General features: G+C 45.9%; 1 protein-coding gene and 1 long non-coding RNA gene across 10 annotated transcripts in view; one reads left to right on the top strand and one right to left on the bottom strand.

The window, feature by feature from the left end:
- LOC136320286 (uncharacterized) lies at positions 1 to 19595 on the bottom strand. Its single transcript, XR_010728291.1, has 5 exons — positions 19454 to 19595; positions 8503 to 8621; positions 2491 to 2664; positions 2056 to 2162; positions 1 to 322 (listed from the first exon to the last, which is right to left on the bottom strand). It is a non-coding gene; the product is annotated as an uncharacterized lncRNA (long non-coding RNA).
- A 97-nt stretch (positions 19596 to 19692) lies between these two features.
- Positions 19693 to 25533, top strand: part of BLTP1 (bridge-like lipid transfer protein family member 1) — a 143718-nt gene continuing 137877 nt past the window's right edge. For all 9 annotated transcript variants that reach the window (XM_066233732.1, XM_066233805.1, XM_066233743.1 and 6 more), the window contains exons 1-2: positions 19693 to 19904; positions 21983 to 22061. The gene's annotated coding sequence lies outside the window, so the exon portion shown is untranslated. The remainder of the gene's footprint in view (positions 19905 to 21982; positions 22062 to 25533) is intronic.

Here is a 25533-nt window from a genome sequence, read left to right as displayed (position 1 = left end):
AGCAGGAAGCATCAACTCCCATATGTGCCTTGACCAGGCAAGCCCGGGGTTTTGAACCGGCGACCTCAGCGTTCCAGGTCAGTGCTTTATCCACTGTGCCACTACAGGTCAGGCTTTTTTTTTTTAGACAAGCTGAGCTTTAGACAGGTTGAGCGCAAACCTCCAAGGACACGTCACGTGGGAACTGCCAGGCACTTGAGAATCGAGACCCAGGGCGCAGAGGGGCAGTGATGGTCGAGGAGTGGCCCGCCCTGGGAATCGTCCCAGACGGAGGCCTGGGAAGTCGGTGCACTCACTCACTCGGCAGGTCCAGAAAGCCGACCTAGGAGAGAAGAGGGCCAATTGTAGGGAATGGCTGCAATAAAAATGTCTGTGAGAGAGTAAGAGAAAGACCCTACTGAGAGTGAGAAGAGCAGAGAACTTTGTGAGAAGTCATCAAAACTGAGATTAAAAAAAATATTTTTTTTTTTCAAAAAGGAGGGAGTAGTAGGTGGAGCCAAGTTCTGGGCTTGCACAGAATGATGGATGAGATGAGGCCCAAACGTGACCACGAGGAAGTCGGTGTCCTGCTGGGAGACCTGTCTCAGTTTAACTTACAGGTGGGTAAGGTGACGTGAGGAAGAGATGACAGTGCCTGCCATCCATAATGTTAGGGTTCAGCAGTGAAGGGAAGCACAGGCAAGAGAAGTTTTCTTTGCCTGGAGGCCGTAACCGTGGCTTTCTCTAAAAGGCATGGAAGGGGGCGGGAGTGAGGATGCCGGTGGCTCTCCCCACCCTCCTGGGGACCCTGGAATCCATCCTGGGCCTTCCAGGCCTTGGCCTTTGCAAAGTAGAAAGTCTCAGCCTCCCGGGAAGGTGGGAGAGGACGTGGGTGGAGTTCCAGAGAGGTCTCTGCAGTGGGAAGGGTGACTGTGGGGGGAGGCTGGTGGCCACATGGAATACCAGGTTTCCCAGTGTGGTTGGGGTGAAGGAAGGAGGTTGGATCTGGAGAGTGCTGAGGAGTGGGAAATGACTCTCAGGTCATGGGAATTAAACAGCCTACGGACACTGCAGGGACATCCCTGTAGAGATGAGACTCTGATTGAGGACACACCAGGTTAATGATGGCTGAGCACATGGGTGCCCCAAACCCTTTCTGGATCAGAGAAGAGAAACAAGGGGACGGGAGTGTTGTGAGTATGCTGAGCTCCTTCAGAGAGCAGATGTCGAGGCCGGATTGACTGTGCAAGAGGCTGACCAGGAGGAAATGCCTGTGAAGGGTGGAGGGGGGACACAGAAGGTGGGAGAGCCTCAGACTGTCTGGGTTTGACCTCTGGGAAGGGGAAGAGGGGGAGGAAAGAGCACTGGCCAGGAAGACCTTCAGATCTCAGCGCGGTTCTTAGAGGTTCAGCCAGGCCAATGGGAAACCCCGGAGTCAAAGTTCCCTGCGAAGGGAGGGCCCCATCTTGCAGAATGAGCTGAATTTAGTACGCCAGCCACGGATAGTCATGCTGGAGTGGCCGCAGAAAGCACGGGGTGGGCCTGGGGTCCGTCCAGAGCGCAGGCAACTCTGTGTGCTGTGCGGCAGGGCGTCTGAGTGGCACCGTCTCAGGCTGCCAAGGGGGCCTGTGACACACTGTTTATTTTCCAATATCAATTCCCTGGGAGCAAGGCGGTCACCTGATTATGGTTCCCAGCAGAACTTCAAAGACAGGCCAGGCTGCCCACTTTGGCCTGTGGGGACTTGTGGCCTCTCGTCTTTGTGACATAGGGCAGGAAGCCGAGGCTCGTGCATGGGCCCTGTTTGAACAGCTTGTCAAAGCGAGAGAACTAGAGCTGAGACGACATCCAGGTAAGTCACCTCAGGACGGCTCCAGCTCCAGCTCCGGGGTCCTCCAGGCACCGAAGCGAAGTGGAAGAAGCAGGTGGGAAGGGAGCCCTCCCTGCAGAGGCGCTGCACCAGTGTGCTTATAGAGTAGGAACAGGAATGCTAGTTTGTGAGAACGAGAGGAATAGGGGTTCAGTGAGAAAGCCAAGGTGGCAGCTCAAAGACAGGTGGAGAGAAAGGATTCTTACCCATTCTGTGCAGATCTTCGATGGGACTGAACGAGGCCCGTCTTCCCTGGGGAGGCTGTTGCTTTACTCAGCGTACAGATCGTCTGTTCATGTGACCTGGAAACACCCTCACAGACACACCCAGAAACAATGTGTGAACCACACATCTGGGCTCCCTATGGCCTGTTCAAGGTGATACTGGGGTGTTGTCAGTTGAAGAGTCTAAGAACAAGATTGCTCTCCCTCCCAAAATCTCTCCAAGCCTCCCCCCCACCCCGTCATTCCCTCCCCCCCAGGCATGGCACCCCTGCCTGCCTTCTCCTAAATTCCAAGGGCCCTTCTACTACCTCCGTGACTTCCTAAATACACTTTCTCTTATAATTTGGGAGATAAAAAAATCTAAGAACATAAAATAAGTGTCAGTTCTGTGAATCAGCTATTTAAATAAAAGGGTACCTCCTTCTGATGCTCCCACGAAGACAACTTCCTCTTGGTGGCTCACGCTCATGGAAGAAAAACCCTGGCTCACTCCCAAGCTTCCAGAACGACAAGGTCACCCAAGTGAGACCATCCACAAAGGCAAGGCAGTAAAAAAAGAGAGAGCGCTTCCCAATTTAATACTCAGCGACCCTAATGGACATAAAAGATGCAGAGTCGGTCAGTCCATCCCTGTCCTGGGTCAGGAGAGCAGGCTCAGCTCCGGTGACACGTTACTGTCCTTCAAGGTTGAAGCCAAGGGCAAAGCCAAGAGACTTTCATTTTCAGCTCCTGGTTATGTCATTTTAGAACAAATTCAACTGCTATAACTCACTCAGCATTGGACTTTTTCGATCGACGGCTCTGAACGCAATCGTTGCTCGTGTGATTTTTGTGCGCACAATGGCTGCGCAGCGAGCACACAGGCACTACACTCTGGCCTGGCCCCTGCTCTGCATGGGCCATGTTCAAAGACATGCAGGCCTAACAGCCCCCCCCCCCCATCACCTCCCAGGAGTTTGGATTTTTATGTTTTTAACAAGTGGGTACAAAGCTCTTTGGAAGCCCTTCAGTTGAGAAAGATTTAATTTTTGTTTAGAAGATTCTGTTTTCAAGTTTTTTTAAATATGATATTTTTAAACAAGAGACAATTACAGCTTTGTTGTTTATAAAGATAATAGAACTATGGCAACATTTCTTCCTATCTGTTTTTAAAATGTTCTTTTTCAAAAAGGAGTTATTTTCTCTTTTTTTTTTTTGCAAACATACCTTTTCTTTGATAGCATAAATGGCTAAAAACAATTTTTTGCCACTAAATGCAGTCAGGTAAGATTAAATATAATTATTTCAACTTCTAAAAGGGGCCCAGTGAAGGTTGTGCTACAGGGGAAGGTTGATTTCTGCTATTTTCTCTTCATTTACCTGCTCTTGCTCTCTTGTTTCTGCCTTTGATCCCAGATTTCTTTGCAGGAAGAGACTACCTGTGCATTTTGTGCAGACTAGTTAGAGTGAGATAATCCATTCTATAAAGCTGCGCATGTGGGTGCACACACACTGAACTTGCACATGCTGAAAAGAAGTATATGAACAGCTGGTTGACACCCTCATGCACCCCCTAATTGCCCTGTACCCTCTCAGGATCCATCCTGTGCCAGACCTGACATGTGACCCACCATCTAAGAGGCAGATGATCTCCATAGTACATAGTCTCACGTATCGTATCACTGGCACCCTCCCCCTGGGGACCTGGCTTCATCATGGGGTCACTTCGGACCCATCACAATGAGGCCAAGGAAATTTCAACTTTGCCTCATGCGGAGTTTAGATTCTTCAAATCCTTCAAGACAAACAAGTCCTTCCTCTTCCTAATACCTGCTCTCATAGCATAACCTGGGTGCATGGTTTTGCTAATCCAGCCTCTATCTCTTTATTCCACCCTACTCTCAACACTCCCCTGAGTCAGAGTGAGTGGCGGGGAATAGGGACACAAGAGAAGAATGAAGTCTTGACCTGCCACAGTATCAGGGTCCAGCATGTAGCATGTGCTGCACACTGGGTTGTCATAGTGATACAATTTTGATCTTTTCTTGTGACTTCATTGGGTCCCACTTCATCGGTGGCCCACACAGATTTGGACTGGGCCTGTGGGACCGGCTCTGGCGCGATGCTGTGAGTCTGTCTGTGGGGAGAGCAGGCTGAGTGGCTGGCAGGGCTATTCTTGGGTGCCGAGCACAGCTCTGAGCCCCCCACCCCCCACCCCGTGTCTCATTCAGTCTCTGATGGGTTACAGGGAGAGCTCCAAGAGACGGGCCTGCAGAAGATACTCGATCCTCCTCGTGAGAATTTGCAGCCCAGCACGGCAGGGAGCTAACAACATCAAATACTTCTGACTGGGAGAGATGGAAGCAGCTGCTTCAGTTGTGATGTACACAATGGACACAGCATGGGGGCGGGCCTCAAAAACACTGGAGGGAAAAGTGTGTCTATGAAAAGTAACTTCAAATACCCCACAAAGAGCTCAAATGCCTCACAGGCAGAGAGTGTACTGATCATGGAAAAGTTGGGGTCAAGAGAGCAACTCTGTGGCGTAAAGTTTGAGTCCCAAAGGAAGTTGTGCTCATCTCACAATATGTCCCTCCTCCTGCTCCTCTCAAACCCCCAAAACCCCAAAACTTCATGGCCACACACTAGCTGGTTAGCTTGGTCAGTGAGAGTGTCGGCCAGAAACGCTATGGTTGAGGGTTCACTCCCTGTTCAGGGCACAACTAAGTGGAAAAACAAATAAATGCTCCCACCCCCCTTCCTTTCTCTGTCTTTCCAAAGGCAATTAATAAATAATTTTTAAAAAATGTTTAAAAAGAACCTCATGGCCGAGGTTACCATGTCCATTCCAAAATCAATCCCATAAAGGTGGATGAGGAGGATAGATAATCCTGATTCAGACCTCGATATTAAACTAAGGCGTTTATTTCTAGACGAATGTTTCAGCGAAGCTCAACCTTGTGACTTGTTATGTCCCAAGGGTGATGAATAGGGCAGATGACATCATCACCATGCTACTTTGTGAATGGAAATCTACCCGGCAACTCAAGGCAAGATTACTCTGAACTGAATCAAGAATGAAAATGATGGTATAAGCCTATGATCATCATTTAATATTAATTGTACCAAAAAAGAGTTATTTTATGTAAGGATCACATTCATCTATGGGGGGGATAAAAAGAATTTTCTTTTAAATAAATAATATTTAACGAGTAAATCTATCTGATAGTGACCCAGAGCTCCCTAATTGGTGTTGAAGGAATAATTTTTCCTAATTGGGCAACTGGTGGGAAGTTTATTATCCTCGGTCTGTTTTATAATGTTGATCTCTAGACTATAAAGCCCTGGTGGATGATGGCTGCACATTTTGTCCAGAGATTTAATGGCCTCCCCATCTGGTACAGTACAAAATAAGTAAGACATTTTGGAATCACTTGGGATGCTTTCAGCTGGACTTAACCGAAAGCTTACCTCAACCTGCCGCAGGTGTTCGAGTTCTGTATTATCTTACATAACAAGCAGTCCAGAGTTGGGAAATTACCAAGTGGCTCTATCCCATCATCAAAGCCCAAGCTTTTTCTGTCATCGTACTCTTCTGAGATCAGCTTCTGCTCGGCAGCTAGCTCTTTCCTCACGGTTGTAGGATGGCAATCAGTACCTGACATCCTGTGCAGAGATGTCCAAGTCCAATGGGTAGAGAGACTGTCTCTTCCCAGGCATCTAGTGTAGTGGTCCCCAGCCCCTGGGCCGCGGACCGGTACTGGTCCATGGGCCATTTGGTACCGGTCCGCAGAGAACAAATAAATAACTTAAATTATTTCTGTTTTATTTATATTTAAGTCTGAACGATGTTTTATTTTTAAAAAATGACCAGATTCCCTCTGTTACATCCGTCTAAGTCGGATTCTTGACGCTTGTCTCGGTCACGTGATACATTTATCGGTCCCACCCTAAAGGCCAGTCCGTGAAAATATTTTCTGGCATTAAACCGATCCATGGCCCAAAAAAGGTTGGGGACCACTGAGCTAGAGGACTGCCGCAGGGGGCCTGTTTTCTCTTTCAGCGGCAGGACTGGGCGCGCCAAGGGGAACCTGAGATGCCAGGTGTGCTAAGAAGAGGGCATGGGTGGTTAATGTCAGTGCACTGTCCTCAGTCCTGCCAGCCAGAAGCAGTCAGCTCATTCTGACAGAGAGACGACCCTGCTGTGCTTTTAGATGACCCTGACTTCTTCCTCCCCTCAGCCCTGTCTGAATGAGAGCTGCTCCCCACAACCCGAAATGCGCTTCTCTCACTCCAGCCTCTTCAAGTGCACTTGACCTTGGATTGACAGCACACTGAGTCATTCTTTGCTTTACTGCTTTTTTTCTGCTCTATGTCCACATTCAACTGTCTCAGGTTCTAAGTTGCAGAAATGCAGGCAGTGGGTGTATGTCACTGTCACATTAAAGAGTCATGCAAAGCCCTAGGTGTAATTATGCACTTTGTAGATTTCTACAAATAATGGTGGTGAGGGACCCTGACATCTGAAGCATAGAGTCATAATAATCATGACCACAGACTGGGATTCTTAATCTGGGGTTCATACACTTAGAAGAAAATCTATTGGGTTTTTTTTTACTGTCTCTAACTGAAATTTATTAATTTCTTCAATTATTAATATAGGCAACAAGCCACAGAAGTACCAGCTGTCTATGTGATACAGATTTGGAAGGTGTAATGGTTAGTTTTATGTGTCAGCTGGGCTAGGTCATTGTACTCAGTTTTTTAATCAAACGCTGGTCCAGGTGTTGCTGGGAAGGTGTTTGGTAGCTGGGATTAGCCTCTAAGATCAGTGGCCCTGGAGGAAAGGCATTTTTACCCTGGGTGGAGTGGCTGGGCATCATCCAATCAGTCATAAGGCCCTGAGAGCAGAAACAGGTTTCTCCGAATATAACAAATCCGGCCTCAAAGCTGCAGTGTTATCTGCAACTTAAGTTTCCAGCCTGTCCTAAGGATGTCAGACTTGTCAGCTCCACGATTGCATGAACCTGTTACTTAAAATAGATATGATGAAGAGAGAGAGAGAGAGAGCGCGCATACACACACACACTCCATTTCAGTCTCTCTTCCAAGGAACCCAGCCTGTCCCAGGTGCTGCTGAGACAGATACTGCATTGTTTCTGTGTCTCCAGAGAACGACTGGCTGAGCTCAGTGAGACTGCAGGGGGCGGGGAGGGATTGGTGGGGGGAGGAGGGGTGATTTGTGATGAGGGCAGAGAGGCGGGGAGTGGCCAGGTAACCTTGCCGATTCCGATTCCGCAGAACAAGAATCCACGAAAGAGATGATAAACAATGAGTTAAGCGAGGAAAGAAATCAAACACTAACTGATTTAAAAATTAAATTTGGTTTCTTGCCTATCAGATAGTCAGATATCCCAAAGGGTGACAACCCGCTTTTCTGGTGTGGCTGTGTACAAACCTGACTCTGAATCCCTGTGCCTGGAGAGAAAGGGCTCAGCCCCCCACGGAGAGGAACTGGATGATATCTCACAAATACTTTATGGGTATTTATCACCGGGTTCAGCATTACCAACTCAAGGCATTGACCCTGAAGATGTACCTTCATGCATATGAAGAACACAAAAGCTTATTATTCTTTGCATCATTTTTTGAAATAGCAAAATATTGGAAGTAACCCAAATGCTTATGTGTAGGAGATTGGCTAATAAACTCTAGTGCATGCACACAGCAGTGTTCCACAGAACTATTAAAGAAAGAAGGATTTCTGTGTACAAATATGAAATGATTTCTAAGCTATTGTGCTAAGTGAAAGCAAGGGGCAAATGAATACCGATAGAATGCCAATTTTCAAATAAGAAGAAAAGAAACATAGAGGGTGTGTATGTGTTTGCTTATTTTTGCAAAAAAAAAAATGCAGGCAAAAAGAAAAAGGCAGGAACTAAGGAAATGGTTTCTCTGAGATAATAGAAAATATATATATTTGTCTCTGCCCCCAGTTCCTGGCATAGGGCTCCTTAAACTCTTGTAACTTTTTAAGTGATAAGAACACTAGGAGCATTTCTTGTTCTAAATATTGGTCTTTGATCTGTGTTCCTGACACAGGGGTCCTGAAACCCTTGCACTTTCCTGGGTGACAGGAGTGTTTTTTTTTTGTTGTTGTTCTAATGACAGTGTGTGGGCTCCTGGATGGCTCCCAGGCGAGGACTGGTCACAGGAAAGACCGAGCTGTGATCGAGGCTTGCAACTTGAGCTCCACCCCCATCTCCAGAGAAGAGGGAGGGGCTGGAGATGGAGTTAATAATGGGTTCTGCCTGTGTGGTGAAGCCTCCATGAAATCCCAAGGGTACAGGCTTGGGGAGCTTCTGGGTGGGTGAACACGTGGGGGGCTGGGGGAGTGGAACCCAGAGAGGGCACGGGAGCTCTGCCCCTGCCCACACACCCTTGTCTTACCAGTCTCTTTCCTCCTGGTGTTCACCTTCTCCTTTATCACGTCCTCTTATTATAAACCAGTAAACAGAAGTACGCTGCCTTCCTGAGCTCCGTGAGCCGCTCGAGCAGATTAATCAGACCTGAGGAGGGAGTTATGGGAACCTTCGATCTAGACATCCCAAGGACACCACCTTAAATCATTATTTTGATGAGGTTATGTTGATAAAGATCCAGACACAAGAAGTGGCTGGCATGTGGAAGGCCTTCATGAACTACACCTGGGAATGTTTAGTTTCAGCGGTCCGGGTTGTGTTTGGAATGTCCCCTGGGCGGACATCACCAATGACCGTCTCCTGTGCCTCCTTCCATGCTAAAGGAAGTGCATTCGCTGGTTGGCTTTGGGTTCAGAGGCCAGACTTCTCTGGCCCACAAACGGGGATGCATGGCTGCCAGCTGTGGACGGAGCCCAGAGCCAGAAAGGGCTCTGCAGCAGGTCCAGGTGGCTGTGCAGGCAGGTCCGCCACTGGGCCCACGGGGTCTGCAGAGTCTGTGACGTGAGGGCATCAGTGGTAGGAAAGGCTGTTTTGTGGCTTTTGTCACAAGCTCCAGCCAGAAACCCACGAAGAGGGGCCCCTGGGGTTCTAACGCTAGCCATGCCATCTGTAGCAGAAACTTAGTACCTGGCGTGCTGCCAGGACCCTGCAGAGATGGAACACCTGACCGTGGGGGACCAAGTGACCGGCATCTGGAATTACCTCTCGCGGGAACTCACAAACCCATAAGATGGAGCAAGCCAGCCCCACCTCTCATAAACTGGAAGAGATGCACCTAGGATTGAGCATGATCAGGGCCAGGGACATAAAGCAGGTGCTAATCACCCGGACTCCTATGACACCCACCGCTGTTGGACCAGGGGCCCTCTCGGATGGAGGAGAAGGAACATCTGATTCTGGTCTATGGATGGGCCAGCTCCATCTGTGGGTGCACGCCAAGACAGAGGACAGCTGCTCTCCCACTGCACTCAGACATGACCCTCAGCAGTGATGAGGGGACATCATTTCAATGGGCAGGGTCTCATGGGCGATGGCTTGGCCGAGAGGATCAGTGGTGAGGGAGTCTGGAATTAAGGTGTGTGGATGGACATATGGAAGTGTGCACAGGAGTAAGGATTTTTATATCACATCCTAATGCCCACCAGAGAGCAGCCATTGCAGGAGACAACCAAGTAGACGAAACGATTTGGCAGGTCGATGTCAGCTGGTCTGTTTCCGAAGGCTAACTCCTGAAATGACCTAGCAAGAGTGACACTCCTGTAGCAGTGAGTACATCTAGTTCACACAGCTTGGCTTTTAAAATACTCATCTCCATTAAAAGGAAGCAGGGCCTCCTGGGAGAAATAGTTGATTCTAGATTTGGGACAGAAAAAGTTCAAGGTGAGGCATGCTCTCTCTCTCTCTCTCTCTCTCTCTCTCTCTCTCTCTCTGTCTTGAGCACGCCCACACCTTCTTTCTCAGGTGTGCACCTTTGCCTTCTCCTGAGCTCCAGGGGCTCTTCTTCTGCCTCTATAAGTTATTTCCTGCATCCACACTGTCCAGAGGGCTCATTTCTCCTACCTTTGTGACTTTCTAAATAAACTTCTTGCATTAGAAAAAAGAAAAACAACAACAACAACAAAAAACCACATACAACCTGAGCCCAGAATGCATTCTCATACCAAAAAAAAGGCAACAAAATGCCCAAAAGGTCACAGAAGCCAGCTTGAATGAGTTCTTACTGGCCAAACTTAGGATAATTTAAACATCAAATTGGATCATGATGCTAGTCAATGTTCTTCTTTAGAAAATAGGGTGAGGGAGAGAAGAAAGGGGAAGCCCTTATCTACAGAAGAATACAAGCTAATAGATGCAATAGAAATGATAAGTAGGAAAAAAATCATCATTTTTTTTTCCCTTAACGTTGTAGCAGGGTCCCTCTTTCATGAACCCAGAAGAGGTTCGGCTCTGAGATGTGAGCCGGGCGCAAACTGGGTATTGGAGATGAGTTACTGAAAAGCCAGCATTTCCTAAGTTGTTATAACTATGGCTTAAGTTTTAGAAATAAGTAGCAGTTTCTCCAGATAGGACAGAAATTATGATACCTTTGCACCTACTTTACTTTCTTCCTGTTACATTCCCCTCTCCTTATTACCAACATTTCTTCCTTAGCAAGTCAAAGTCAAGGTGGAATCAACCACATAACCTTCCCAGTTCACCTGCTCCAAGGACAGTCTTGCCCTCCACCGGTATGCATCAGTTACACTTTACATACCCATTCTTCTAGCCTCCTGCTCCCCACGATCACAAGCAAGGCCACCATGAATATCTTTGGACACAGCGTATCAGGGCCTTTTAAAAGGATTTCTCTGGGGTACACCAAGATAGACCTTTGGGTCACAGAGGGTACACCAGCTTTGAGCACACTCTCATCGTTTCCAGAATAAAACTCTCACCAGCGATGCACATTACTCACCAAACCCTGGGATCATTCATCTTTATAGTTTAGATAACAGTATAGGTTCACATGGCACTCCATGGAAATTTTCCATTTCTCTGGTTCCTGGTGAATTTGGGAGTCCTTCAGCCTGCTTGCTGGATGCTGGGCTTTCTCTCTGGATTCATGTCCTATGCCTGTTTTTCAACTTTGTCCCCACTTTCATTTTCCCTTCAATTTGTGTTCACATTCCTTTGTTTTGTTTTTGACATTGATGATTCATTGGTTTCAAATAGTGCAAATATCTTTTCTTAGTTAGTCACCTGTCAACTAAAGTTCCTTGAACCAAAATTGTAATTTAAAAAATTTTTTTTGATGTAGTTGGTATCCTTTTTTCATCATATTGTTTGTTGTTAGGATGTTGTTTAGGAGGCCTATCCCCAACTATATGTCACAAATACATTTTTCTATCTTTTCTTCTACTAGCTCTGTTGTTTACCTATAGTCTACCTAAATCTATGGATGAGATAGGAATACAGGTGTATACTTCTTTATATAATGAATTAGTTATCCCAACACCCCTGACAAAAGGCACTTTCATGTCTCCATTGTTGTGTAGTATAAATTTCACATATCACTTAACACACACACACACACACACACACACACAGTTTCACTGGCTTATTTGTTCCTGCTTCAGTATCATATTGTTTTCACTAAATGCTTTGATTTAGTCTGAATGTCTACTAAGACATACCCTCTGTTCTTTCCTCGGGTTTATTACAATGCCATTAGGTATTTGTGGACTTTTTTAGTCAATATATAAGTTGTAGTGAGTTTTTTGAGTTCCTCATACTCTCAGCTGCATTTATTGGGGGAAGGAGTTGCATTGACTTTATACATTAAATATATAATTCATACTGTGCTAAACCGAAACATTGTGAGCTCAGTTATCTCATCACTTCCTCAAATCTTTTATATCCTCTAAAATTTTGTTTGTAAAGATTTATACAACCTTTGGTTATTCCCTCGTTCTTGCTGGTTTTGTTAATTGTGTCCTCTTTTCTAGTTTGAATTGGTTAATAAAGGTATTATACAGTATTTATACACTATAAAAATCCAATATCACTGCATTGGAAAGGAAACTAATTTTTGTAATAGGTTCCTGTTTGTAAAATGAAGGCACTAAAACCACTGAAAACACTGTGTGTGTGTGTGTGTGTGTGTGTGTGTCCTGCCACTGGAAATCCCACACCCAGTTCTGCTGTTCATTTCTACTGTATTCAGGGTCACCATCCCAGCTTTCTCTCCCCAGTATTAAATGATGTCCTTTTACAGAAACTAAAATGACATGAATTCTCATATAACCTTTATAGTTATATACTTTGAAAGCTTTCGTTTCTTTTGTATCTTCTCAAGTTGACTTACTGCTTAACTCAAAAGAGAGGGAATTTCAAGGTATTTTTTCGGCCCCAAAGCACACTTCCTGATTTCAATATCTACTCACATCAGTGTCAGCTGCTAGGGAGACAATTAGTTTATATAAACTGAGATGAATTATAATTTGTTGTTTTTTGTAGGAATTACATTAAAGTAGAGAAAAAATGGCTTATGATAGTGTGAATGGGGCAGTAATTCAATTAGATGTTATTGAAGTGGGAGTTTAGGAGACAGAAAATATCATTAGAGTTTAATAAAAGGATACATTAGAGAATTACATCCTTGATCCATGGTACGAAGTAAACAAACTACACTATTTTTTCCTAATGGAAATGCTGACACTTTGATTTGTAAGTTTGACTTTACTTGGTAGTACCATAAAAATTGCTATTGAGAATTGTATCTATTGCTGAGAAGTTTTAGTAACTTTAGAATAATAATTGAATGGTTTGGATGTCCAACATTTAAACTTGCTTGGAACAGAGGAAAAAAATTAATTCCAGAATAATAAAATTGGGTATATGTGTGCTGCCTGAAATATATTTCTCCTGTGCCATTTACGTAAATAAGGCTGGACACTTTTGCTGTTGCTCACAATGTTGATTCTGTTTGGGAGAAATGCTAGAAACCTTTAATCAGATTTACTGGGATTTATCATTTTAGTTTGCATGTTTATTAACTCACAAAAATATAGTCAATGCTATATAGGTTTGCTGTCTAGATAAGCTCTCTCCTAAGTTCTCTGTCTCGAAAATGTCTATCTTTCCAATAACTTGCACTTTATTGCCAAGAAATTATATGACTATTTCCCCTTGTATTTTTATCATTGAGTCATAATATATAGTTTTTTATATATTCTGGATACAAATTCCTTGTCAAAGACGTGATTATAAAAATGTCCTCCCATTCTGTGGGTCATCTTTTCACTTCTGATGACATTGTTTGCAGTGGACATAAACTACTTTGTCACCTGGAGTTGAGCCCCAAAGACAATGCACGGGCCACCCCAATACATACGAGGAGAACTAGAACGTGGAACAGCCCTCTTAATCCATAACTGCTGGAGGAGACAGAGAACAGCCTTAACCGAGGACACAGTGAGCGTTGTGGAGATTGAAGGACAGTACAAAACAAATTGCATTACACCTGTCTTTAAACTCCTTAAGTGGCTTCCTGTTTAATTTAGCATAAATTCTAAATGCCTTATCACAGACTACAACCTTGATACTCAAGTCCGAGGGCGAGGAACAGCGACATTATCACCTGGGGGTTGTTGAAAATGCAGAACCTCAGATTCTGTCCCAGACCTTTAATCCAAAACCGTATTTTAAAACGATTCCCAGGTGAGTCATCTATGTATATATTAAAGCACAAGGGGCATTGGTATACATGATCATAAAAAGGTCATTTAAACTATGTGGTGGTGGTCAAGGTATTTATTTTAGCTTAGAAAAAAGTCACTATATGTTAGATGCAAGGCTTCAAATCCAAGAGTGAGCCCTGGTGGGTTGGCTCAAGTGGTAGAGTATTGGCTTGGTGTGTGGATGTCTTGGGTTCAATTCCCGGTCAGAGCACACAGGAGAAGCATCTGTTTCTCTACCCCTCTCCCTCTCACTTCTCTCTCTCTCTCTCTCTCTCTCTTCTCTTCTCCTGTAGCCATAGCTTGATTGAAGCTAGTTGGCCCTGGGGCGTTGAGGATGGCTCTGTGGTCTAACTAATGGCTCTGGTTGCAACAAAGCAACAGCCCCATCAGCATAACCCCCTAGTGGGCTTTCTGGGTTGGTCCCAGTTGAGGTATGTGCGAGAGTCTGTATCTGCCTTCCCTCCTCTCACTGAATAAAAAAATTAAATCCAAGAGTGAAATCCCGCTGGTACAATGCCTCAAAAACACCCACATGCTTTTCATCAGAATTTGCTATGCCCCCAGTCGAGTGGATTGTCTTACCAATTCTTTTGCATGGTAGCTTTCCTTGCCTTAGGAAAACGTACTGTCAGAATTGTGCCCAGAAAGCTACTCCTGTCCTTCACACAATTGACTTATTCTCCTCTTTCTGATCTCTCTTCAGATGTCACCTTCTCCTCAGAGCGACCTTTCCTGATCTCCCGCCCCAAAGCCTCCCACTCTATCACCACTTCTATCATAGGCTTTAGTACTCTGTGTAAATTACTTATTAATGTTCAATTTTTAATATGGAAATGACTGGACTCACAGGAAGTTGTAGGAACAGTACAGAGTGCGTTGTGTGCCTCTTACCCAGCTATCCCCCCGACAGCATCTCACATACTCACAAGTACATTGTTATAGCGCCCTAGAAGTTTTGTTGGCTTATTTCTTCTTCCTGATTGCTCTATGAAAAATTAAATCTGGTCATTCTCTACTCTATTCCCTTGTCTTCCTTCCTCTGTGTGTCCATATCTTCATACTCACTATCTGAAACTAATTCATTTGTTTGCTTGGGGGTTGCATGTTTCTACTCCTAGGATGAGGAATTTGTTCACCATGGCGTAGCCAGCACCTACAAAAAGTCTACAATTGTTCATTAAAAGCATGTATTTGCTTAATAAATATCGATTCAATAAATGGATGGATGTAGGCAGAGGTCCAAGAGTAGTTGAGGAATATGTTACAACAATTAATTGCAGGTGACTAGTAGATAGATAAATGAGTTCCAGAGCAGCATAGTGTTTATAGTCAACAATATTGCATTATATACTTCAAAGTTTCTGAGACTAGATTTAAATGTTCCCCTCAAAAAAAATGATTATGTGCCGTGATAGAGGTGTTAGCTAAAGCTACCATGTCATGTTGCAGAACATAAACATATCAAGTCAACACGTTGCACATCTTGAACTTACACAGCGTCAAATGAAGATACCCCCTCCAAATTAATTGTATAATTCAATATCTCTGATGACCACATTTTATTGTTGTTATATGTTGAATGGTAGGTGGGAAACATATAACTTCAGTTACCTTGTCTACAAGAAGATATTCAGGAAATACAGTAAATTGTACTTTAAAAATTTCTCAAGTTGATGGCATTATCCTTTGTTGATCTGTTTGATTAAACATGTGTGAAAAGTCTTCAGAATGAGGATGGTATGTACCATACTTCTGTAAGAGAATATTTTCTGGCAGATATTTTTCAGCTCTGCTTCTTTTAAATTGGACACAGGTGGCTACTTTTTGAAACTGTATCAAGAAGCTGCTTTATTCAGACAAAAAGGAAATAGGCAGATAGGGAAGAAGAAGCATTAAAAGAAACGTAACTATGGTGTGCATTGAAAATAGTGTTTCTTCCCCGCTTTGAGTTTTATCGCTACTGGTCGATTCCAGTGTCTCTACAACGATAGTTATTGATGGATGTTTTTGTTTCCATCTTTATTTTAATAAATTTTGAGCCAACGTCTGCACTTTGGATTTCATGGTAAACTTGAATGTATCAATAACATTTTCTACTTAAAGTTTCATTTAAAATCTTCTTGACTAAACCAATTTTCACAGTAAATACCACAGCGTGTGTGTGTACCTGTTATTTTATGCTATGTGCCATTGACTAGAAGCTTTACCTTTTGTCCAATTTAGTCTTTGACCAGTATGTTTTTCAAGTCAGTTTATTGGTTTTGGTTTCTTATTATTTCTCTCTCTCACACACACATGTATTTTTGCCTTTCAACTTTACTTTTATAATGTACATTATAGATGATTTCATATCTGGGCATTGATAGCTATCACATTTTTTTTCACTTTTCTACAAGATGTTCCGTAAGTTTTTAACTAGTTTTTTAGAATTGAACATTTTTAGGTTAACAATCTTTGAGTTTTATAAACAATGTAGCATGGATAGTTTGTATATTGGTATCTGTGTATGACTTATTCTAGAAGTGCTTTGTTAAAAGAAATGTGCACTTCAAGTTTTAAAAAGGTATTGCTGTATTGCTCTCCATTGAGGCTAATTTCATAATTCACATGCCTACCAGCAAGGTAAAAGAGTATCTTTTTTCCAAACCCTTTCTAACTCTGTGGTGATAGAATAATAGTTCTGCCTCTTGTTTACAGTGATGGTTTCCCTAACTTATATTTAATTTTAAAAAAAAGGTTTTATACATAGATCATACCCATGTCAGCTTCCTGGTGTTCATGTACTATAATTATAAAAGATACAAGCGTTGTGGAAAATTGGGTGAAAGGTACACAAAACCACTCTGCAATCTCTCTTTTTTTTTTTTTTGCCATTTCCTGTGAATCTATAATTATATCCAAGTAAAAAGTAAAAAGAACCCATAAAAAGATCATTAGAGGACTTCCATCATTAGAGCAATTCTTATTGAGTCCTCTGGATGGAGACAGCGGCTTCTGTGGTCTCTTTTCCTGACGAGCTGGTGAAAAGTGAAAGCGGTGGGAGACAAGAGGGACTCAGTCTGGCCGTGTTAATTAGTGAGTCCAGTGGAAGGTCAGAGAGTTTCACGATCTCCACAGTATCAGACACCTTTAGAATAGAAGGGCTTTTAAAACAAACAGTTCATTTTGATGACGCTGTCTGGTGCATCTCTGTAGGTGCAAAGTAGCTCTCGGTTACAGGGACAGAAAGGAAGTAGAGCCAGAAACTGATTCCAAGAGTCTCCTCAGGTGTTAGATGAGATCTGCAATGAATTTCAGCCCCTCTCCCCTCTGAATCCTTTCCCCTAGCTCTAGGGCAATTTAGCTTAAGTTTTAGTTTTAATTTAGTTTTGTTTTCTTCATTTTTAGTGTTTATTTTATTGATTTTAGGGGGAAGGAAAGGAGGGGGAGAGGGAGAGACAGAATATCAATCTGTTCCTGTATGTGCTCTGACGGGGGATCAAACCTGCAACCTCCGTGCTTCCATATGATGCTCTAACCAGTGGTCCCCAAACTTTTTACACAGGGGGCCAGTTCACTGTCCCTCAGACCATTGGAGGGCCGCCACATACAGTGCTCCTCTCACTGACCACCAATGAAAGAGGTGCCCCTTCCGGAAGTGCGGTGGAGGCTGGATAAATGGCCTCATGGGGCTGCATGCAGTCCACAGGCTGTAGTTTGGGGACACCTGCACCAATCGAGCTATCCAGCCAGAGGAAGTTTGGGTTTTGGTTTGAGGAAACAGAACCACATCCACATAATTTCTAGTGCAGAGAACTTATCCTGGGACAGTTTCCCTCTTGAAGATGGGAAACTCTTCCGGAGTTGTAGATGGAAGGTAGCAAATTCAAATCCCTGTGGGGGTCCGGGAGCCTTACTGGGGAACCAAGAAGAAGAATGATGGGATCCTTCCAAGCTTTAAAGAGACTGTTGGAATTAATCTCTTTGTAGAACTGAGTTCGTTCAGATACGGGTGGTAGGAGTGTCCTGGTGGCAAGTGGAAGAAACTAAGGCACGCAGGCAGGTGTACGCTCTCCTCCTCTCGGTTTCCACGCAGCCCGTCCGTAAACCACTTCTGCCTGGGCCTCCCTTTCCTTACATGCAATGAAGGCTAATATGGTACCTCGTGGGTTTAAACCTTTCCTGACTTTTCCACTTGCTTTCATGGGGTACAAGTGGCACTCTCGTGTGGAAAAAACATTAGAGGAGGCTTCAGCTCAGGAAGGACGTCCAAATAGAGATTTTGACACAGAACTCACGAGGTAGTTTACAAGAATATTTGAGAGCCTGAGCTTTGGAGCCACATAGCTTGGGTTCAAACCCTAGCTCTCCAGGTGGTAACTTATTTTAACCTCGCTATACCTGACTTTTTTTTTTTTTTTTTTGTATTTTCCTGAAGCTGGAAACGGGGAGAGACAGTCAGACAGACTCCCGCATGCGCCCGACCTGGATCCACCCAACACGCCCACCACGGGCGGGCGAGGCTCTGCCCATCAGGGGGCGATGCTCTGCCCCTCCGGGGTGTCGCTCTGCCTCGACCAGAGCCACTCTAGCGCCTGGGGCAGAGGCCAAGGAGCCATCCCCAGCGCCCGGGCCATCTTTGCTCCAATGGAGCCTTGGCTGCAGGAGGGGAAGAGAGAGACAGAGAGGAAGGAGTGGGGGTGGGGGTGGGGTGGGGTGGGGTGGGGTGGAGAAGCAAATGGGCGCTTCTCCTGTGTGCCCTGGCCGGGAATCTAACCCGGGTCCCCCGCACGCCAGGCCGACGCACTACCGCTCAGCCAACCGGCCAGGGCCATACCTGACTTTTTCATTTGTGAAACGAAAATCAGCGTGGATAAGAATGTTTATTTCCCAGAGTGTGGGGAGGATTAAGTGCTTAGAACAGTGCCTGGCCCCTACTTAACACTGTTCGCAATTGCGTATCTGGTTGTCTTATGTTAAGGTGACCAATCATCCTCCTTTAGAGAGGACAGTCCTTCTTTTGTAAGTTCTGTCCTCCGTGGAAAAGTGTCCTCCTACACGTCCTCCTTTTTGATATTGTTAGACTCATCTGTAAATGTCCATATTCAATGGACGCGGAGTCGATCCATTGCATGTGATGTGACATATTTGTAACTGAGTACTTTTTTCTTACAATTATTAAAATTAATAGGCATGTAATCATAATTACAATATATTATAAATGTTTTTATTATGCCTTTATCATATTATAGTGTATTACTGTTGCAATGAATAAAATGTTTCTTTTATTTACGATCCCCCCCCCCCCAAGCCAGAAACGGGGAGGCAGTCAGACAGACTCCCACACGCGCCCAACCGGGATCCACCCAGCACGCCCACCAGGGGACGATGCTCTGCTCATCTTGGGGCGTCGCTCTGCCACAATCAGAGCCATTCTAGTGCCTGAAGCAGAGGCCACAGAGCCATCCTCAGCGCCCGGGTAAACTTTGCTCCAATGGAGCCTCGCTACAGGAGGGGACGAGAGAGACAGAGAGGAAGGAGAGGGGGAGGGGTGGAGAAGCAGATGGGCGCTTCTCCCGTGTGCCCTGGCCGGGAATCGAACCCGGGACTCCTGCACGCCAGGCCGACGCTCTACCACTGAGCAAACCGGCCAGGGCCACGATATTTTCTTTAACTTATTTTTGTCCTTTTCACTGTAAAAAAGTTGGTCACCTTACTTACTTGTATACTGCACATCTAACCCCCAAGCAATCGGAAAGCTTCTGCACAGTCAAGACTCTTCTACCCCACTTTCCCTGCGCCTCGCGGTGCAGCCTCCGCCCCCCGCCCCGGGAGAGGGTGCGGAGGGGCGGGTCGCTGCCGATTCCTGGGCGGGGCTCCTCTGGCGTGACTCCGGGCGCCGGCGCCGTGACGTAGGACGGGACCCGTTGACGCAGCCGCAGTGCCGCCGGGCCGCACATCGGAGCCCCCGCCCCCATCCTCCACCGCCTCCCTCTGTGTCAGTCTGTGGTTTGGGCCGGGGCCGGACCTGAGGCGGCGGGGCCGGGCCTCCGGCGGCGGCCCGGGTAGCGGGGTAGAAGCTGTTGGATCCGCGCTGCTGCCGCTGCCCAGGGCCCTGGGCGTCCTCCGATGAGAGGCCGAATGGTTCAGGGCCGTCCCAGCGGTCGCCCAGGTGAGGGGGGACGGGACCGGGTTGGGCTGGGTTCCGGTGGGCAGCCGTGTGTGTGTCCAGAGTCCCTGGACCTCGGCCGGCTGGGAGCTAGGGAGGTTGGCTTCGTCCGGGCCGCCTGCCGTGGCGTCCTCTCCTCTCCTAGGCTCGTGCCCTCCTTACCTGCGGCACGGGACCTGCCGTCCGGGGCTCGGAGGGCATCGTGCAGCCGGCCGGGCCGGGACCCGGGTCCGGTGGGGCCCGGGTGGGGGGCAGGCGGGGTGGGCGGCGGCGCTCCCGGTGTGTGGCCCGGGCGGGAAGGACCGCGCACCTGCAGCTGTGGCTGCCGCCGGGCCCGCGCCTGCTTGCGGGAGGTTGCGTGCTGCCTGGCGGAGAGTCGCCCGACTCCGGCGTGGGGGCCTCAGAATGCCCTCTCCCCTCCCCGGGCACGGCGTGTTTTGTGTTCTAAATTGTTGCATGCTGAGTCTGCACTAAGGGAGAGTGCACATTGCAGCGGAAACGTTATCTTGGGCCGAGAGAGGTGGGAAGAAGTTGATTTTCCTCTTCAGAGCCTTAGCTGGCTCCCGCCCTGCCCCTCCGACCACTGCCCCCCACCCGTCCACCCCTCCGACCGCTACCCCACCCGCCCCTCCCCTCCGACCGCTACCCCACCCCACCCACCACTGTTCCAGTCCCCGCCCACCCACTGTCCCTACCCCACCTATCATTGCCCCCCACCCCACCCATCACTGCCCCCCACCCCCTCCCACTCACTGCCCCCATCCCACCCACCACTGCTCCAATCCCCGCCAGCCTACTGCCCCTACCCACCCCAACCACTGCCCTGTCCCACCGCTTTGGTCTTGGTTTGACAGTGGAAAGTTAGGGACGCTTGTTGAAAGAGTTCTTGTAAATTTCCTCTGTAAGGAAATCGTGGTATTGGAACTGTCCAGGCATCTAAGTTTCAAACGATTTCACGTGGCTGCTTTCGCCCTATTTAGGGCAATGAAGCTGATGTAGTCTAAGTTGACTGGGCAAAGTATGAAAAACAGATGAATCTACCAGAATATTTTATTTTATAAAACTATTGAGTGGTGCATATGTGCCTATATGAACTCATTGAATCATCATAACGATGCTATCATGGAAGGTCTATCATTGTTATCATTTTGTACATTAAAAAAAACAACTCATCCAAAGTCAGAGCTGTGATTTTAAACCAGTTGATCTGGTTTGGGTTACAGCCCCTTAATGAGAGTACTTTACCATCGCCTAAGCACCTGAAGATATTGCAGGGTGCCATTCTTTTGATAAAAAAACATGCTATCAATAGATGCTGGGAATAGGAAGGACTCTGAGCAGCGATTCTTGCCAGTGGAGACCCAGCAGTTTGTGAGAACTTTTTCAAGGCCACACTCAGAATGTTTTAAAGGTAGGATTTGACCTCTAGAACCCTCTGACTAACAAAATAATGCTCTTTCCATAAGTACTGTAGCTTTGAAATGTTTGGAAGGCCGTAGTTTGGAAATTGTGGTGTTATTCTAGATTTAGACGTATTTCTTGTTTGGAAACTTTAAGGAAGGAAATGCAGTATAGAACTAACATTAAAGACTTTCATGCAGGTGTAATCAAATCATTGAATTTGAGGCCCTGGCCGGTTGGCTCAGTGGTAGAGCATCAGCCTGGTGTGCAGGAGTCCTGGGTTCGATTCCCGGCCAGGGCACACAGGAGAAGCGCCCATCTGTTCTCCACCCCCCCCTCCTTCCTCTCTGTCTCTCTCTTCCCTTCCCACAGCCAAGGCTCCATTGGAGCAAAGATGGCCTGGGCGCTGAGGATGGCTCCATGGCTTCTGCCTCAGGCGCTAGAATGGCTCTGGTCACAACAGAGCGATGCCCCGGATGGGCAGAGCATCGCCCCCTGGTGGGTGTGCCGGGTGGGTCCTTGTTGGGCGCATGTGGGAGTCTGACTGCCTCCCCGTTTCTGGCTTTGGAAAAATACGAAAAAAAAAAAAAAAAGAGTCATTGAATTTGAAAATGGTGAAACTACTGGAAAGCCAGAAAATCTTGTCTAATTGTTTTTTTTGTTTGTTTGTTTTTGTTAAGATGTAACACTGCAGATGGGCCTTCTGAAGATAAGGAGAAGGAAAAACAACATTGAAGAATCTGGGAGGAAAAAAACCAGGTAAGTGTTTTGGCTAAGTTAGAGGGAAAAAATCAAATTCCCAATTAAAACGCAGATAGAGGAAATATTCTGACTTTCTGCTTCAGTTGTGTTTTAATCTGCTTACTGGGTCAAGAAATGGGGTGGGGTGGTGGTGGTAGTGTGTAACTTGACCAGCCCATCATTTTAATTGACTTTGGAACTACTGATACCTGGCTGATGGTTGACTCATGTGCTGAGCTTGTGTATTGGGAAGAATAAGGCCTCGGAAAACTTGGGCTTGCTTCTCTATTGAGTGTCACTGGTCTCCTCTCTTTTTTGTATGCACATTGATCTGCCCATGTTATAAAGGCTTTTAAAAAGAAATGAAGAAAATTGACTTTGAGTTTGTTCTTAGAACACTGTGTGTGGTTGAACTCAAGTCTGTTTTTGGTTAAACATGATTGGGAAACATTTAATTTCTCTGATAAATATTGGATAAGTACCAGATATCAGGCATTATTTTGGGCTCCTAGTCAGAGAGTAGTGGTCATCACAGCTCTAAAGAGTGCTAGAGGAGTGAATGTTTTTCTGGAAGGTAAGGTTTTTGTGAACCCATCCATTTTCTTGATCTTCTATGCAAGAATATTTTTGGTTTATGTAAAAGACTAGGAAAGAGGCCCTCTGCAACCATATGGTAGATGCTTGTATTTGTAACAAACCTTTCATGTTATTTTAATTAATAAAGGAAGGACTCTTAGTACTACTTGAAGGTACAGTGGGAAAGTAGGGTTCTCCCATCCAAGTACTAACCAGGCCCGACCCTGCTTAGCTTCCGAGATCAGACGAGATTGGGCGCGTTCAGGGTGGTATGGCCGTAGACAGGGTTCTTACAGACTTCATTTGAGCAGACTGTTTTTCTTGATAAAACTAGCGAGAGTTTCAAAATGTCATGGGAAGTTGAGAAAGTTAACTCTTCAATATGAGAAAATTTCAGGGACTCTCCCTGTGACAAAGGGAAGTGATGTGGTCAGATAGGCAGTCTGGATGATGAAGGGAGGTAGATGAACTTGGTAGGTTGGTCAGGTAGAAGCGATTGTAATAACCCAGGTGGCAAAGAGAACCAAAAGGAAAACAGTGCCAGTGGGGATTAAGGGACGGAGCTGGACTAGAGAGATGGAAAGGAGACAGAGCGGGTAGGATTTAGTGGGCTTGAGGGACAGTGGAGTCACGGCACTTCCTCGTCACTGTCACGTTCCAGCACATGATGTCTAATAAAGACTTGGAGGGTTGATGAAATGGTATCTGGCTTGGGAAACTGAGTGGATGCAGGGGCCATTTCTGAATGGGAATGGAAAAGCAATGGATTTGGGACACGTTGGGAGGAGTAAGTCCATTTGGCAGCTATTATATTTGAGGCCTGTGTGTTTTCCACCAAGAATTGTCTGAGTTAAGAAGATCCATCCTGAGATATAAATCATTGACTCTCGGATTATAGGCAGTAGTTAAAAGCAGTGTGAATGGATGAGATCACTCGGGGAGGACGTGCAGAGTGCCAGAAGAGAGGTGAGGATGGGCACATGAGCACTGCAGGGGCAGGTGGAAGAGAAGCAGGAGGCGGGGTGGGCAGGGAGCAGGAGAAAGTCAGGAGCACCATGGAAGTCAGTGGAGAAACTGAGTCTGGTGAAGAGGAAAGAGTAATAGACATCTGTGAGACACCGAGAGAAATGAGGACCACACAGGTATGCACTGGACATGTCAGTAGGAAGTCGTTGAGCTGAGCAAGAGCAGTTATTTAGGTAGAGCCAGTTCACACTGGGGACGAGTTGAAGGCATTGAAATACCTAATGTCATTTACTCTTTCAGAAAGGTTGGTTTTAAGTGGAATAGAGAGAGGGTAGGTAGCTAGAGATAGGTGTTTAAGAGAGAGGGCTTTTGTTATTATTTATTTATTATTATTATTTTTTTATTAAGTGAGAAGCAGGGAAGCAGAGAGATAGGCTCCTGCATGTGCCCCAACCAGGATCCACCTGGCAAGCCCTCTATGGCACAACACTCTGCCCAACTGGAGGTGCTTCTCCGTTGCTTGGCAACTGAGCTATTTTACCACCTGAGGTTAGGCCATGGAGCAGCTATCCTCAGTGCCCAGGGCCAGCTTGCTCAAACCATTCGAGCCATGGCTACTGGAGGGGAAGAGAGAGAGAGAAAGAAAAATAGGGTGGAGGGGGAGTGGTGTCAAAGCAGATGGTCACTTCTTCTGTGTGTTCTGACCAGGAATTGAACCTGTGACTTCCGCACACCAGGCTGGCACTCTACTGTTGATCCAACCAGCCAGGGCCAGCTTTTGTTTTTTAAAGGTGTGCGTAATAGGAATGAATACATTTAATCTTTATTTGCTGAGGATAAAAGTCCATGAGAAAGAAAATATGAGGATAATAGGATGAGGAAGAATAATTGGGAAAGCATGGTCACTGACCAAGCTAAAAGGGAGGAAGGTCAAAAGTACTTTAGATAGACTTCTACTGAGACAAGAGGAGATAAGGTGATGATGATTACAGATACAGGTAAATTGGCAGGAGGCAGAGTAGAGGTCACTTCATAGAGTCCATGCAGGAGACACCCACATATGGTAGAAAGAGGAAATGGTTTGTTCATGGGATTGGTAGCCTTTTTGGTGTGGGCTTGCTGACTTCTGATCTTTTGGTAAGGAAGGGGAGAGAAGAATGTGGGTAGTTTAGCTTAAGCTGACAAGTATGAACCATCCAGGTAGAGATGCTTTGTAGATACCTTGCAAAATTACCTTTCTTGTACTTAGTGTTAGTTATCTATTGCTGAGTAACAAATTATCCCAAAACTCAATGGCTTAAAACACTGTGTTTCAACTGCCAGTCTGCAGAGGGGTCCATCAGAAATTTTGTGTTATTCTGCAAAAGTTTACCACCCTGATGTTGTATGAAGATTGCAGAGCCAATGATCTTAATCGAATTTGCTTATGCTCTGGGTGATAGCTGCCTTAGTGGTCCCCAAATGTAAAAAGGTTGAAAACCACTGGCTTAAAACGTTATCTCAAAGTTTCTGTGGGCTCAGAACTTGAGAGTCACCAAGCTGATTGCTTCTGGCTTCGGGTCTCTCCAGAGGCTGCAGCGAAGATTCTGGCTGGACCCTCTGTCATCTGGGGACTCAGTTGGGCTGGGGGATTTGCCTTCATGATGGTTCACTCAGATATCTGGTTGGGGGCTGGAGGCCTCACTCCAGACATGGACCTTTCTAGGGCTTCTTTGTTCTAACAAGGCATCTGGCTTCCCCCAGAACAGATGATCTGGGAGAGAGGGCAGAAAGGAAGCTGTGATGCCATCTGTGATCTCGTCACACGCCATGGCTTCCACTGTGTTCTTTCAGAATTGTGTCCAGAATAAATCCAGCCCACGTTTGGGAGGGGAATTAGTTAAACTCTCCTTCTTGAAGGGAGGAAGGTCAAAGACTTTCAGACATATTTTAAAACTACCACATAACC

This window comes from Saccopteryx bilineata, chromosome 1, assembly GCF_036850765.1.
Source record: "Saccopteryx bilineata isolate mSacBil1 chromosome 1, mSacBil1_pri_phased_curated, whole genome shotgun sequence".
In the NCBI taxonomy this organism is placed as follows: Eukaryota; Metazoa; Chordata; class Mammalia; order Chiroptera; family Emballonuridae; genus Saccopteryx; species Saccopteryx bilineata.
This window is presented reverse-complemented; position numbering and strand designations above follow the sequence as displayed.